This window comes from Alligator sinensis, unplaced genomic scaffold (assembly GCF_000455745.1).
Source record: "Alligator sinensis unplaced genomic scaffold, ASM45574v1 scaffold402_1, whole genome shotgun sequence".
NCBI classification, from domain to species: Eukaryota; Metazoa; Chordata; order Crocodylia; family Alligatoridae; genus Alligator; species Alligator sinensis.
The window spans coordinates 306,350-323,405 of NW_005842089.1; positions in this window are offsets into that span (position 1 = coordinate 306,350).

The following is a 17,056-nucleotide window of genomic DNA, read 5'->3' on the forward strand; positions in this document are numbered from 1 at the left end:
TGTGTGCTCCGAGCGGAAGATGAAAGAGCAAACAGTCACAGCCGTCCCCTTTGGACCCATCCTAGCCTTGTCAGTGGGTCAAGTGTTCCTCGGGAAAGCTCGAGGGAGGGCTCCCAGTGCAGCCGGCAACAGATGTCTGCTGAGGTCTCCCCAGCATCTCCCCGGCCCCATTTATGGTCAGAAGTCACCATGCTCTGTGTCCCCCCCCAGCTGAAGGGTAGCCATAAAACTGGGCAAGAAGCCTCCATTGCTTTCTTTGGCCCAAGCAATACACCTTGGGCAGGGCTGAAATGTGGCACAAATCCGTGCCCGTGTCAAAGACACCACGAATTCCAGAATAATGGAAACACTTTATCCCAACCCTTCTTATCACAACCCTCAGCCAACAGTGGCAAAAGAACAGGTTAGGGACTGTTTAGAAAAGCTGGATGTGTATAAATCCATGGGGCTGGACGTGATGCACCCGAGGGTGCTGAGGGAGTTGGCCGGTGTGATTGCAGAGCCGCTGGCCATAGACAACATGTAAGTGCTAACAGTGGCGGGGCACAACCCTGTGCTGCCACCCCTGTTACCCCTGTTACTGCTGCTGGGTGCTGGCTCTGGCCATACTGCAGACCCATGCCCCATGCGCCACTGTCAGCACAGAAATCTGGGGGGTCCACGCCCCCCACCCATGCACCACCTATGCCATTGGTCATCATCTTTGAAAACTCATGGTGAGTAGGAGAAGTCTTGGATGATTGGAAAAGGGCAAATCTAGTGCCCATCTTTATGAAAGGGAAGAAGGAGGATCCAGGGAACTACAAACCAGTCAGCCTCACCTGAGTCTCTGGAAAAATCATGGAGCAGGTCCTCAAAGAATCCATTTCTGAGCACTTGGAGGAGAAGAAGGTGATTAGGAACAAGTCAGCATGGATTCACTGGGGGCAAGTCATGCCTGACCAACTTGATTGCCTTCTATGATGAGATGACTGACTCTGTGGATGTGGGGAGAACAGTGGCTTGGATATACTTTGATTTTAGCAAGGCTTTTGATACCGTCTCCCAAAGTATTCTTGCAAGTAAGCTAAGGAAGTACGGGCTGGATGAAAGGACTGCAAGGTGGATAGAAAGCTGACTGGATTGTTGGGCTCAGAGGGCAGTGATCAATAGCTCGATGTCTAGTTGGCAGCTGGTATCAAGTGCAGTGCCCCAGGGGTCAGTCCTGGGGCCAGTTTTGTTCAATGTCTTCATCAGCGACCTGGAAGATGGGATGGAGTTCACCCTTGGCAAGTCTGCAGATAACAGCAAGCTGGGGGAGTAGTAGATACGTTGGAAAATAGGGCTAGGATTCAGAGAGACCTCAACAAATTGGAGGACTGGGCCACAAGAAATCTTATGAAGTTGAATAAGGACAAGTGCAAAGTCCTGCATTTAGGACTGAACAATCCCATGCACCAGTGCAGGCTGGGACCGACTGGCTGGGCAGCAGCTCTGCAGAAAAGGACCTGGGGGTGACAGTGGACAATAAGCTGGATATGAGCCAGCAGTGTGCCCTTGTTGCCAAGAAGACTAATGGCATCCTGGGCTGCGTTGGTAGGAGCATTGCCAGCAGGATGAGGGAGGTGATTCTTCCCCTCTATTCAGCACAACATCTGGAGTCCTGTTTGCAGTTTTAGGCCTCCCCACTACATAAAGGATGTGGACACATTGGAGAGAGTCCAGCGGAGGACAATGAAAATGGTTTGGAGCCTGCAGGTTTATTTAGTCTGGAGAAGAGAAGACCGAGGTGGGATTTCATAGCAGCCTTCACCTACCTGAAGGGGGCTGGAGCTGGACTGTTCTCAGTGGGGGCAGATGACAGGACAAGGAGCAATGGGCTCCAGTTGCAGCAAGGGAAGTTTAGGTTAGATATGAAAATCTTTCTCATTAGGATGGTAGTAAAGCACTGGAACAGGTTACCGTGGTGGAAGCTTCATCCTTGGAAGTTTTTAAGACCCAACTAGACAAAGCCTTGGCTGGGATGAGATAGTCGGTGCTGGTCCTACTTTGAGCAGGGGTTGGACTAGATGACCTCCTGAGGTCCTTTCCCACACAAATTTTCTAAGATTCCTTGTCTTATTTCCAAACTTCCTTCAAAGCCTATTTCCTTGTCTTATTTCCAAACTTCCTTCAAAGCCTATTTCAAAAACTTTGGACTGCCTACTTTTAAAGGCTGAGGGCCTGGCTGAATTTTTTTTGTTGAACTTTCAGTTGGTAGGGGATTTGGACCAGGTCAAACCAAAATGATTCTCCCCTGCACAGGTTTCCAGAACTGCCAGTGAAAGGAAAAATGCATTGAGGGCATGTGTGATGCCAGGTACCGAGAGCATCATTGTGCCAGGGGAGGGCACCTCCTGGCTTGCGGTGATGGAATGAGAAGGAGGGCAGGAGAAGGCTGGTGAGTCCTGCAGGTAGGTGGAAAGCTGCTGCTGTGAACAGGCAGCGCTCTACAGACCTCAGTGGATCCTTGTCTTCAACGAAGCCAGAGTGATTTTACCCCATTGGAAGAATTTGGCCCTTGAAGTTTGTCGGCAAAGTTGAAGCTATAAATGGAGTCACAAGTTGAGTGAGAAGGTGGAGAGATGTCCTACTGCCTCTCCCTCCTGGTCCTGCTTTACAATGGAAGCTCGGCTCCAATGAATTCTGCTGGCATTTATTACAATTGTGCGAAGCCGGATGAAAGCCGTTGTGTACACATGTGGGTGTTGGAACGACACGGGGAACCAGAGCTGACTTACCGCACCATTATTCTCTAAGTGTTCTCCTTCGCCGGCAGGCTGCAGAGAGCTGTCAGGAAGGCAAAAGGAAACCCATGAGGTGTCCCTTGTGAGATGACAGATATGGTTTTGCAGAGCTGCTTTGCTACAGGAGGGAGCGCTCAGCCCTCTGCAATTAGACCTGGGTAATTACAGTGGAACAGTCTCCATGAACCTCCATTCAGGTTTTTAATTGAATTCCCTTTGTCTGTGTCCTCCCTTCCCACCAATAGTCTGCAAAATGAGTTTGATGGCAACAATGCACAGAGAAACAGTCCATCTGGCTGAAGGTGAGCGGGGGATGAAACCATTGCATTTGCACCTGGGAAGCCTAGGACACAGACTTCTGCTCCACTTCCTCTCACCGTGGGGGGACCATGTCCTCTCTGTGTGCAGTGGGGGCCAGGTCATGGAGCTTACAGCTCAGATCCTGGCAACAGACAGGTTAAGGTTCGTTTGCAGGGATTGTTTGTCCCATCGTGTCAGTGAATAAAGGGGGGAATAAAACCCAGATGACCCCTGGAAGCTGTTTGCGGGCCTCTTGAGACCACAGAAGTTAATCCCAGCAGGACTAAGACTAGGATGGGTCTACGAGGAATGGCTCAGGCTGCAGCAGAGGAAATTGAGGTTGGAGATTAGGAGGAACTTTCTGACTACAAGGGTGGCCAGGCTTTGGAAGAGGCTCCCAGAGAGGTTGTGGAATCTCTGTCCCTGGAAAGTTCGCAGACCAGGTGAGACAGACACTTCCCTGGGACGGTTTAGTTGTGGTGAGCCTGCCCGCAGCAGGGGGCTGGACTAGATGTGATCTCAGAAAGTCCCTTCCAGCCCGACTTTCCTGTGATGCTAAATGATTTGTTGGCAGTGCTTCATCCAACTCTTTGGACAGGGGGGCAGTGAGGCAGCTTGGGGCCAAACATGGCATCCATGACGTGCTGAGACGTGAGTCGGATTCTGGCAAATCCATTGAGGACTCTGGAGAGTAGATGCTCCATCTCTGTGCCCAGCCAGCAGAGGATATGAGGTCAATCCAAGTCAACGTGTGCTAGATTTTATTTCATAGATTTCATTTCATAGTTCAAGGTGCCTCAATTTGTTGTGCTAATATTGGCCGATTCTGGTTCAAGGTTGGGGCCACGACCGTTGTTACATAGCCAGTGCTTTTCAGCCTCATGGATGCTTATTCCCTACATCTCTGATTTCAAATCTACCCTGCCTTCTGCCATCGCTCCTCAGCCAGATCTGAATTTGCCTTTAGCTGGTCTTGGATTGAGAGAGGCAGAATATGGGCCATGCTGTAAGAATTGCCTCCTTCTCCACTCAGCAGAAATGCAATGGGATTTGCAGTGCTTGCATGGAGGATCACCAGAGAAGGCAGCAGCTGCTTGAAGGAGTGTGCCTCCACCTAGAAAACCCTTTTTCCAGGGTTGTGGAGCAGAATGTCATTGAAAATTGGTTTTCTTAGCCAGGGACTCTTAGTGCAATCCTGCCTCATCTCCTCCCCTGAGCAGGGCAATGTGTGCTGGTCCAGAGGAGAGAAACAACCCCTGCATGCCAACAAAGGCAGTTGGCAACACCTCTGGGCAAACCTGGCTGGACACTTTTATTCCTGACAAGTGCCTTGGATCAGAGCAGCTGTTAAAAACTGAGGTTAAAGGGAGCCGGTTGCACCACTGAGGATCTGGCCTGCTGTGCATTTTAATCGCATGGCTCAGGGCAAGGTCCAGCCCCTTGGGACAGGATCGCATCTGCCTCCTAGGATGTGGCCTCTCTATTCTAGGAAGCAATCCAGTATGTGCGTAAGCCCTCAGCACTTCCCCATGGGCTTAAATGTGGGCCTGATTCAGGGCTCATTTTTGTACAGTGCCTAGTGAAATGATCCAAGCTGGGCATTCGGGGCATTCCCGCAATACCACCTCCATGCCCACAGAACCCCTGACACACTGCACAAGCACGTGCAGAGCTGGGAGTGTTCACAAGCGTGCAACAGCTCATGACTGTTGACCCCTCCACCCTCTCCCAGGGCTCATAGGAGATGCACCTGACGGAGCAAAGACTGGACTGGTGGGGCGTTTGCCTTTCTCCTGTCAACGATGACTCTCTTCCCCCTGTGAGAACAGCCAGGGATTGCACTCCCCAGGGGAAACGGCTTCCCACAGTAGTGCTGGCCACAGCGCAGGATGACCCTTTGCCCTGGTTTCAGCCTCTGCCAAATGCACTGGTGGAGAAAACATGAGAGATCATCCAAGGGAACAAAGTTAGTAAGACCCAAGGCAGTATCACTGCAGCATGCCCTCCCAGAGGGGCGATCGCACGGGCGCTGTCCACCCCTGGGGCAGGGCAGCTACCAGACAGGGGCCTTGTGTCTGTGGGAGCACCTCAAGATTTGGCCCCACTTCTGAACAAAGCCCCGGCCCTCCCCTTTGTGAGCTCTTGTACATTAAGGCAAGCCAGCACCTGGCTGGAAGAAAGCAGGTGCATGCAGGCCTATAGCTAGCGACTTGCAGCTATAGGGCAGCATATGGGCAGCATAGCGGGTGGCTGCAGTTCTTTACACCAGCTGAGAATTTGCCCCCCAGACATAGGATGAGGACAGCCACCACGTCTCTGTGCCACTCACATGCAGAAGCCCTTTGAAAGCTGGCATCGGAGCCCACGATGGGGGTTGTTTCAGAGCTCCCAACAAGGATTTCTCTGCACAGGTAATCACCCTGCAGCCGCTGAGAACAGCCTGCAAACTGAAGGGGAGTGGAGCTCACAGCTCTTGAGGGAGCAGGGATCATGACACAGCCTCCTCTGCAAGTCCCCACGGCATCGGGCTTTTGGGATGAGCATCCGGTGCCTGTGACGCAGGCAGGAAAAAGCACGTGTTCACTTGGGAATGAGCTGAGCCCCTGCCCCCCTGATCAAGCAGGGCTTTGTAGTCCAAAATTGAGCCTCTTGCCTTCTCCTGAGGGTCTGTGTAGTGGTCAGGACCCCAAAGCACTCGGTTACTGCGTGCTCAGAGAATCCGAGGAAGAGACCGGGCCCCATGCTGCAGGGGAGAGCGAGACCCCGCAGCCTGGCCCAATCTGGTTGAGGGGGAAAAGCCTTCCTGCCCCTGAGTTTGGCAATCGGTCTGGCACGGAGCAGAAGAGCAGGGACTCCCTGCCATGTGCCTCGCTCTTCCTGTCTGTAAGCTGGGGATAAGGATGCTCAGCTTTGTGACTACTGCATCAGAGCTCAGGACTGTTGGTGGTGCCTCTGCCCCTATGACCTGCGGCTTCTCTGCTCCTGAAATCCTCCCCCCCAGCCCTGCTCAGGGTCCTCTGTCCCCAGTCTCTGCTTTGGTCATCTAGCCCTTGGCTTAGCCTGAGAGGGAGTGGGTGCACCCAGCAGTGGGGTGGTCTGGGGAAGCCCGAGATGGGGGCAGCCAGGCCCCACCATAAGGCTCGGAGCCAGAAGCCCTGCAGCACAGCAGCTCACGTCCCCTGGGCACGCTCGGCCCTGTGAGAGGCGACTGCTTGAACCTTCCCCAGAGACATGGGGGCCGCGGAGGCACAGCCTGTTCCTTCGTAGGCTGGAGAGAGACACAGGCTGTACCCGCTTCATGGGAAGGAGGGGGAGCCAGGCTTTGTCGTCCTGCGAGCTGGTTCCCCGTGTCCTCCCTCACTGGTACGAGGAGGGAAGGCGTGCGTAACCAGCCGCCCGACGCCGCTTCGCTCCAGGATGGGGACTTATGTAACTGCCCTCTTGAATGGAGAGGCCGGCGTGGGGGCTGGGGAGCGAGGAGGCACGGCTTTGAGAGCCGGCCGTGGAGCACACCTGATGGGTCACCCTGACCTGCGGGGGCTGGCGGGGATTGCCAGCTCCGCTGGAGGCAGGCATCAGCCCAGGGAGGAGCAAGGGATCCCGCAGAGAAGCTGCAAAGGGCTCGTGTTCATTGCTCAGGCTGCCTCCACCCTAACCCCGAGCCCCAGAGCAGGCTGCATGGCTATCACCCATGTGCAGCGGGTCTTGAGCCAGGGGGCACATTTCTCCTCGGTGGGGAGGAGGGCCTGGGCCTTGGTCACGGCAGGTCCCTTGCGGCTCCAGGGCTGCTTGGTACATGCACGGCACTCAGCACAGGGTACGGGGCACAGGGACACACACATGTTCCTTGTCCAGCTGCTCTCAACCCCTGAACCAGCTCCTGATGCTGCGTGGGTAGGTTGCTCCCATGCTGCATGAGAAGGGCATCTCTTCTGTGCGGCTGTACCGCGAGGGAGGATTTCCTCTGCCACCTGCTTTTATCTCTCTGGAGGGGCCTTTTCCCCTCATTCCCTTGTACTCCCCACTTCGGCCTTCACATGACCATGTTTGCAACCTTGGGATGCCCGTGTGCCACGATGGCATAAACTCTCTGCTGGGCCTGGAAGACACCCCGCTCTCCAGGCTGCTCCTAGAGCTCCGGCCAGCTGGAGAGGGTCCATCCACTGCTCCACCAAACCTGCCCAGTGGCTAGCTGAGAACCTTAGTCATAGATATCATAGACATTAGGGCTGGAAGGGACCTCGCAAGATCATCGGGTCCAGCCCCATGCCCAAGGGGCAGGAAGTCTGCTGGGGTCAAATGATCACAGCAAGATAGGCATCCACACATGTCTTAAAGGCACCCAGAGTAGGTGCTTGCGTAAGTCTCAAGTCTTATCCCCCATCTGCACCTCTCCCCCGCCAACAGACACACTGTACTCAGGAACTGATTAAACAAGGCACGGTGCTCCGGGGGCAGAATGCCCTGTACACGCCTGGCTCACGCCGGTCAGAGAAGTGAGAGACCGGATTTCCCTCTTGGCACACGCATCCTGGAGAGGCAGAGTCACCGATCCCATGAAATAACTCTGTTCTGTTCCACAAACGCCTTCACAGGGATGAATTCGGCTAAACCTTGCCCAGGTTTTGCAGGGGCTAATGTCTGTGCTGTGCGGCTGATGCCAAAGCATCCTGACTTTGGAAGAGGCTGTGGCTCGGGCTGTAGACATCGTGGGTCCAGCTCGAAGAACACGGTGGGACGCAGAGGAAGGAGACAGGCCCTGGGAATGTGTCCTGCTTGGAAAGACGCTCATTAGTGAAGCTGCCTGAGCCTCCGTGCTCTTCTGCTGTTGTTCTTTTGTGCAGGTTGGAAACTGTTGAGGGGAAAGGAGATGAAAGGGCTTTGAAGGGCTCCTGCTCCACTGTGTTTGATTTCTGCCCAGCTCTTGTTTAAAGTGCTACCAGTCTCGGTTCTTTCCTGGAACAAAGCACGGTGGCCGTATCAGCGCAGCTCGATCAGCAGCTCCCATCTAAAGGGATGTTTTGATGTCTGCTGTGGCTGGTGTTAGCAGCCTCGCTGCGGTTCAAAGGGCCATCTGCCCATTGCCACAGCAACGGCAGGATGGGTTGAGGAGCCACAGGCCTTGCTGACTGTTTTCTCTGGCAGTCGTTGCCTTAGGAGTGGCTGGAACAGGGGGTGAGGCCGTTCCAAATGAGCATCCGACACCTTGGGGAAATGACCAGGGACCATGTGTCAAGCCGGTGAAGATGGAGACACAGCAGCAGAGTGGGGTGCCCCCCCAGGGCACTTCATGCAGAGAAGGTGACCCAGGACAAAGGGGCCACCTCTCCTTGCAGAAGCAAAGCCAAAAGATTGCACTTTCAGAAAAAAATTGCTGCCAAAGACAATTGCATAAAAATTCAAAGCGTGCCACTGAGAAAACAGCAGAGCTGGGAATATCACATGGTTGCTAATAGCTGCTCTGTGCCTCCCAGAAAAGCCATTGCCCTGTTTTAAATGCCACTGTACCAAGGGAGATCACTGTACAGCCTCGATCCCCCTAGGGCGCGATGGTCCCAGAGGTCCCATTCACCATTGCCCTAAAGCCCCTTCACATTTCCCCACTGGAGCAAGGAGATTTGAAAGGCATTAGATCTCCCACTCCTGCACATGGCTACTTTGGGGGACTTCTAGACCTAGTCATCCTCACAAAATCTATGAAATCTAAATCTATGCCCATGAGAAAGAACAAGTCCATGGTCTCCTCCATTGGGCTGCTGGAAGTACAGCTGCAGGGGTGGTCACATTGTTGGTAGAGGGCCATCTGCACTAGGGAAACATGATGTGCTGTTGGGTTAGAGGAGGTTTTACTACCTTCTTCTGGCTGCCTTTGCTCATTAGGAAAAGGTTTGCATTCAGGCACCACATCCTCACAAGGCAGAAACAAGGTTTCATTGCTGATTTCAGAGTCACTTCCACTGGCTGACGTGACAAATGCACAATGATGACCTCGCTGTGACACCTCCTGGGCAGAGAAGCTGGTTTGTCGGAAAGCCTTTTTTGTAAACATCTCCAGTAACGGCTGAGAAGCTGCTCTCAAAGGAACCCCCCATCTGACTTCCTGTAATGCATGTGCATCTTCGCGAGAGCCCTGCGTGAAGCCTGGCTGGGTGGTGCAGGGTTGCATTTGATCATCACTATTTCCCTGCAGTTGTGCAGCCCCAAAACTTCCTTAGGCAGAGGGGTGCTTGTATCTAGGTTTACTTCAGCCCAAGATAAAGCCTGGGGCTCACAAGAGCTGGGCTTATGTTTGAGGCCCTTGTACAAAAGATGCTGCACTTGACAATGGGACTAATAGCAGCTGTGAAATTACCCACTGCCCATCAAATTCATGGTTTTAATGCTGTGGGGGCTTCAGACTAGCTCAGCCACTTTCAAGGGCACAGCTTGCACTGCCCTGATGCCATGCTTGGGGCCATGCACAAATCGTGTTCCTGCATGCCCTGTTTCAGAACCTGAACGTCCCTGGATTTCAGATACAGGGTTTTGCTTCAGACTCATTTCTGCCTCCGTAAGAATGCGTCGTGGCCTGTGCCTTTAAGTGAGGTGGGGGTGAAAGCAGGAAGGGGAGCAGTGGGTGCTCCCAGTTCCCACCAGTACAACTAGGATCAGAATCTGGGCCTGTGCAGATCCTCTAGATTGACATGGGCACAGGAGCAGAATGAACCCGGTACACCAGATGTTCTACATTGCCCAGTTCAGTCAAGCCTACTAGAACTGATAAGGGAGCATTGAGAAGCAGCCAGTGATTAATTCCTTATGATCTGTAATAGGAGGGCTGTCCATCTATTACCCTAGTAAATCATTCATCATCCTCTAAACAGAGCTAACCTCTTAGGCAAACACTAGAGGTTTGCATTAGCATTGCAGGTTGCTGAGCTGGTAACAGAATGATTGTGTGCATGGGAGGACTGGGTTATGGGATCTCAGAGCCTCTGAGCAGCCCAGCCAGGCTCCCTCAATGGCACTGAGTGTGGTTTGACTTCTGTCCACCCTTGCATTGGCATTGTTCAGTGCCAGGACCACTGCACCCTTCCTGATGCTGCATCTTCGGGAGTAACAAGCCACTGCAGATTTGAGGGACCTTTCTGGGGCTGGCAGGCTCTGGACTAGCATGTGTAGGATACACATGCTAGTCCAGGGTATCCTACCCTGTGTAGGATACCCTGCAGGGGAAATAGTTTTGGGGGAGCAGGCTGGACTCTTGCAGAAGCCCACATTGCTTACTGGATTTGGGGGCCAGAGTCAAGGCAGGGTGAGCTGGGACTTCTCTGCTACCTCAGAAGTGAGGGACAACACTGGCTCAGAGATAACCTTTAGGTGACCTGGGGTAGAGAGTCAGGAAAGAAGGGTCCACTGAGAAATATAGTCCCTCCTGTCAGCCCTAGTATAACCCTGTGCAGTAGCAGGGCATGCTGGGAAATCAGGGAAATATATCAACTGTGACCATCCAGCCGCTGGCATGACAAAGACATGAGCCGCAGCAGGCTGTGTTGGTATTCTGCGACAAACTGTGGGCAAGACAAATGACTCTTCTTACCTTGTAAGTATTTTAAGCTGACTAGGGCATGGTGGTTCTGCCTTGGGGAGAACTTTACCCTGTGGTTTGGTTCTGAGAGAGCCCTGGAGAGCCCCACGGAAGATCCCATTTGACATCGAGCGATCGAGGACCACCCGCTGAGCATCATCATCCAGCTAGTTCTGCACCCACCCAATAATAATTCCATCTAGAATATATATATTCCTTAGCTTGCTTATGAGAACATTGTGGGGACCCATGTCCACAGCCTTGCAAAGTCGGGGCATATCCAATCCACTGCTTCCTGCTTCATCCCTGAGGCCCACCACCTTCTCTCAGAAGGAATCAGGCTGGTTCTGACAAGTGCCTCCTCCTGGAGGGGCTCAGAGATGCATGTGCTGCTGATCCCACTTGTGCCTATGACACTGAAAGCCCTTAGCTCAGGGGTGGGCAAAACATGGCCTGAGAGCCAGATCTGGCCCACCAGGCCATTGTATCTGGCCCGTGGGGCCCCTTAAAAAAATTAGAAAATTAACATTTATTTGCTCCAGGCTGCCTGTCAAAGATGACAGGAGCCAGGGGCAGTAGGACCCAGGGGAAGCTGGTGGCAGGACCCAGCAGCAAGGCCTGCCCAGCCCTGCTCCCCCAGCCAGAAGCCCCTGCCTAGCAGAGGCTTCTGGCCTGGGACTGTGGGGCCATTCTGGCTTCCCTGTGCCGGAGAGGGAAATGCAGCCCTCGACAGCTTGACAAAACTCAGTAAGCAGCCCTCTGCCCAAAATAATTGCCCATCCCTGCCTTAGCTGCTCAGCCAATTAACACAGAGAACCACGTGCTTTGATGAGGCAAGATAGCCAGGGAACCTCAGGCTGTGCTTGCTGCTGCCACCCATCCAACAGGACAGTTTGGTGCTGCAATTAGTGGTGATGGCAGCATGATTTCCTTCAAGTCCTTCCAGCTTGCACAAGCATTTGCAGTTCTGTTCTCCTGCATGACCTTGAAGGGCTAGAATGGAAATTCAAATGGGACTTTCAGTGCTCAGGCGGCAAGCAGATTGCAGGGGCCAGGGGATGAGCAGAGAGGCTAATAGCGCACCGTGCATGGAGATAGACAAGGAAAAATGGCTGGGGGTGGAGGAATCCTCCTTTGTTTTGTTATCAATGGCTGGGGGGGGGTCGGGATGAAAAGCTGGAAGGGTGTGAGTGGAGAGGGGGCTGCATCTGGACCAGCTGCACTCCCTTGTTCTGCTAACAAGGCAGCAGGCCACGTGTAGCATGAAGGACAGGCACCGAGAGCTGGCTCCTGTCACGTTTCCTGGCTTTGGTCCCTTCTGAGCCCAGCTGCTCCGGTGGCAGGACCATGTTCCAGCGAGCGCCAGCCAGCTCTGGGCTTCCAGCTGCCTGCTCCAGCTTCCAGATAGAGGCCTTTGTGCTGTACCTGGCTCCGCGGCTCGTCTCTGCCAGCACAGAAGCAGCCTTCCAGACAAAACAGGCAGTAGCCACCTTTACCTGTTTGGCTGAGACAGCACGTGCCTTCCCGGCTGTGAGGAGGAAGGGAGTATGACTGTGTGGTTAAACACCGGCCTGTGTGCCAGAGAGCCAGGCTCTGTCCCTCGCTTCTACCTCCTCCCTTCCCGATGTGCACAGCCAGTTCACTCAGACTAACCCTTCTCAGCATCACCCGCTTCCCTTGATCAGGGTGGGGCCAACGTGTGTCTATCCTTTATCAGTAGGAAAGTCAAGCCAAGAGGCCCTGGCTCTTTCATCTGCCTGCTGCCATCTGCATTTGCAGGAGAGGTCTCTTGCTACCAGGAGAGAGGGGAGCAGGTTACAGATCCACTTGCCCCACCATTTCTTTTGCTCTTTCTCTTTTCATGTTGTCTCAAATCACATTTTAATCTGCCCCACCCCTCGCTCTTCAGCATACACATCCAGGTGTTGGGACTGCAGAACGAACGCTCTCACCCGCTCTGCCATGGCAGCTTGGAAGATTATAGTGGTGATAATTACACCCTGGGCACAAGCCTGGCTGCAGCTTGCGTGGAGGCATGATCAACATGGGGGGCGGGGGGGCAGGGGGAGAGGAATGAAAGGATGGGACCAGCTGGAGAAAACCCACTTGAGTGAATAATTTCCTTGGCCATGGCCTTGTCTGCACTGGCTGCAGGCAGTCTAATTACTCTTAGCTACATTGCAATATGGGCTGCAAGTCCTGAGCGAGATCAGCCCCCCTGCTGTAGCCGGCAGCATCCAGGCAGGCATGCAGAGACCAGGGCGCACCCTGCTTGCTTACCATTTAAATGGACAAAATGGAAGTGGTGCTTCCAAGAAGATCAGTGGCACAGCTGGGACAAGCACTCAGATCTTCTGATGGCCAATGCTGGGCCCTCCAACTGGCCCCCATCCCACGGGCTACTATGAGGACTAATGAAAGCGTTCCCTCCATTGGTGCCCTCGCACCTCTCCCTGCTCCTGCCTAACACTGCCCAGCAATGGGAGTCACCAGAGGGTTCTGGCTGGGTAGCCAGGGACAGCAGGGGGATGCTAAATGTTTTTTCCACCTGCTAGAAATGGAAGACTTGGCATGTCCAGGGCCTGGGAAGCACTGACGTGGTCTGTCCCATCCCACCAGGTCCTTATCCTTACATGACGCCCATCACCGTAGTGCTGGACGACAGGATCCACCTGTATAGCCTGGAATGCATTGCAGATGTAGTCTGCCCACGCTGTGGCATCCCGGCTTTGGGCAACAACAGTAGCCAACCGGGCAGCGTGTCTGCATACCTCTGTAGTCAGTTAGGGCCAAGGATTTGGAAGTAAATTCTTACTCCTGCGTGTCCCCTGAAGCCACGGTCAGCTGGAAGCCTGTGAGAGCTCCCTGAAGCTCAGACAGGAAGAGTCTGTGCTTTCAGAGCAGAACGAGAGGACTGAGAAGGAAAAAGGGGAAACAAATACTTGGTGGAGGAAAGAGACAAAACTGAAGGAGTCTCTCTCCAAATAACTGCTCCACAGTGGACTTGAATCATACCTGGAACGTGGGACCGGCTGTTTCACCCACTCTCGCTGGGCCAGAGGAAGAGACTCCCAGTATTTGCTGACACTTTTGATTCCAAAGCAAGATGCTAAAAATAAGCTGCCAGCATTGCCATAAGTTAAGGGAAAGGCAGCTCTGAGTTACAGTATCCTGTGTAACGGACTCGCGGGCTGTCTGCATATGCTGGGCTCGTTCTGCAGCTGTGAATACTGTGCATCTGCAAGAGGTGTATCCGCTTGGGGTGAGACACTGCTTTCCATGTCTTTTTAGAAATAACCTGTCTTGTCTTTCTTTTCAGGGAGTGTTAGGGAGTGGAAGAAGGGGCTGTGGAAGGGCTGGCTGCAGGGTGTGGGACAGCAAGGGGCTGGGCTTGCCAGGGGGGGGCTCTGGTGCCCTGCACCCCGAGCTGCTGAGGGCAAAATTCATGCCAAGACTGTCTTGTCTTGAGGCAGTTCATTGTTTGTATTGATTCTTTCCTCTCCTTAGCCTGGTTTTGTAGGTGCTAATTGATGTTCATTAAGTCATTATGTAGTAGCTAGGTCCTGTGTACTGAGCTGGTGAATCATGATTGATTGGTAACTGGGAACACAGCAGCTTGGCAGCCAGGCCTGCAGCAGTGTCTCCCCTCCCCGCCCCAAGCCAGAGACCGTCAGTCCCGAGTTTTGCTTGTCCACAGCTTGAGGGGCAGTTCCCCGCAAACCCCTACACCGATCTTCTTGAAACTTGGCAGGCTTTGTGGCCTCAGTAAGAGCTACCACCCCTGCAGTTTTCACCTCGCTATGTTGTAACGCCTAGACATGACATGTTTTGCTTTCAAGAATTTGGAGTGCAGTTCCCCCCAAACCCTTGCACCGATCTTTTTGAAACCTGGCAGGCTTCATCCTCTCTGCAAAATCTACCCCCCCTGAAAATTTCATCCAAATCGGACAAAAAATGTCAACAAAGTTCTAGATATTTTATTGTTTTCCCATTATACCCTATGGCCGGATCTCCAAGACAGCTCCAAAGCTCTTCGGAAGCGCCGAACTGCTTCAGGAAGCCGAACGAGGCCAGCGCTTTGACCCGGACGTGCTGCTTCAGACCCCGAAGCGTCCGAAGCTTCTCCGGATCCAAAGCTCTGTCCGAAGCCTCTCACGGCCCTACCGTGTGGCTGCCATTGCCTCCCAGGTCCAGGCTTCTCAGCAGCTCCACGCTCCTGTGATCTGGACTCCATCCATGTTTCTGTCCCAGCTTCCCCCAGAGGACTGTCATCACTGGCTGTCACATAACATAGAAAATGAGACCTCGGGAGGTCAAATCTAGTCCAACCCCTGCTCAAAGCAGCACCAGCCCCAACTATATCACCCCAGCCAAGGCTTTGTTGAGCCAGGCCTTAAAAACCTCCAAGGATGGAGATGCCACCACCTCTCTGGATAACTTGTTCCAATGCTCCTCCTAGTGTGAAGGTGTGTCCTAATATCTAACCTAAACCTCCCTTGCTGCAACTAGAGACTGTTGCTTCTTGTTCTGTCATCTGCCACCGCTGAGAACAGTCCAGCTCCATCCTCTTTGGCACCCCCTGTCACTGGGAGCTTCAGGTCCATTAATAGCCCTTCGGTGCCTTCTTAGATGTAGTGAAACTAGCACAACAGATCCTACCCCACCTTAGACCTCAAGGTTGGAAGGTGGGGCTGGGAGCTAAAGGCTCTTAATTTGCGCAAGGTGCCATGAAATACGGAGCTGGCCAAGGTACAAAACGACATCGAGGGGCCTGCGCCAGGCATCGAACCAATAAAAAGCAATGCTACTTCAGACTTCCTTTCAGTAAGCGGCCAAAATCTTATGGAAGACTTGGTCATCGGAACAAGCCTGGCTGGAGTGACTGCGAGACGATTCAGTTCATTCTGAACTGCCAGATGCAGTAAAGTTGGGCTCTGAGCAAGGCCTCTTGGATTTCAAGAGGATAAATGTGGAGAAGCTCCACTAGTGGAGTAGGTTGAACTGAAGAGCTCAAGAGGCTGATGGGGATCAGGTTTGTAGTGACTTTCAGCCAGAAGTCAAGCAAGAGGAGAACGCTGGCAGGGAAGGACGAACAAGCAGCCCATCAGGGAGTGGAAACAGAGAGTGGTTAGCAAGGGGAGCTCCATCGAGGAGACCAAAGCATGCCGCAATGGAGGGAGAACGGCCCAAAGCTTTGCTGAGCTGCACTTTGCAAAGAAAATTAGAGCATGTCAGAAGAGGTTTGTCAGCTTTGGGGGACAAGGAGGGGAAGAAGTGGAGCTGGTGAGGATTAAACTAGACAATGCTAAAAATGCTATGATTCCATTTTCCAGTCAAAATGATGATGAGGGGAAAAGGGCAGGGTGGCGGGAATTACAACCGAGGGGGACCCAGGGTAGGAGGGCCAAATCCTCTCCAGTGCAGAGCATGGAAAAAAAAGGCACGTGAACTCGCTCAAGGGCAAGGATTTTGAATGACTCGGTCTCGTCGGGGTGATTCCCCAACGACCGAAGAATAGCGAATGCAGAGCCTCCATTCAGAAAAGGGAACCTACAGGCCCAGTAGTTGACTTCCAGGTCTGAGGGCAGATTTTGAAGGGAAAAGTCATTAAAAGACTTGGCGGCAGATGGAAAACAGGATGAAACGCAACAGGGTTGTATTGAAGGTAAATCGTGTCAGACTAACTCAGCATCTTTGATAAGAGACCTGCCGCCTTAGACAAGGGCAATGCAGCAGACCCGATCTCCAGATTTAAGCGAAGAATCAGATAAAGATCCTCAGCGGGGAGAAGTATTAAGGAGAAAGGCGGGGGATTAAAACGAGACTCGGGTGGTGGATTGGGAGCCGAGCGAAGGGCAGCCGGGGCTAGGCTCGGTTGTCCAGGTGGACGGCGGTGCTCGTCAGAGATCAGGTGTGTGTCGCCAGTCGTGACTTTGGGGGGAAGACGCCGCGCGCCAACGACGTCTGTACGGGACTCAGAGCTGGGACGTGGATCCGGAGGAGGGCCGGGCTACCAGGAGCAGGCACGATGCCATTTGAGATCGTGTACCGAGGGACGAATAACAAGACCTGCTGTTATAAAAAGATAGCTTAGCGACTGGGGGTCGGCGGAGGAGCAGAAGCATCCAGGGGGTAAAGTTCAGGAGCGGGCTTCCCCCCGGGCGCAGTCGGGGATTCGAGCTTGTGCGACGAGGCTCGGGTCGGCCTTTCGCCGTCGAGCGGGGCGAGAGGAGATGGCCGGAGGAGACGAAAGGGGACGCGATGCCGCGCGTGGCGCACGCTGCCACGGGGTCCCGGGCCCCAAGCCCCCTCGCCACTCCGCGGGGTCCTTGTGGGGACGGGCTTCGTCCCGCCGGCACCGGGGGTCTCGTCGCTGTGCGGGGCGAAGGGGTGCGGCGCGGTGCCGTGCGGGGCCGGCGGAGCC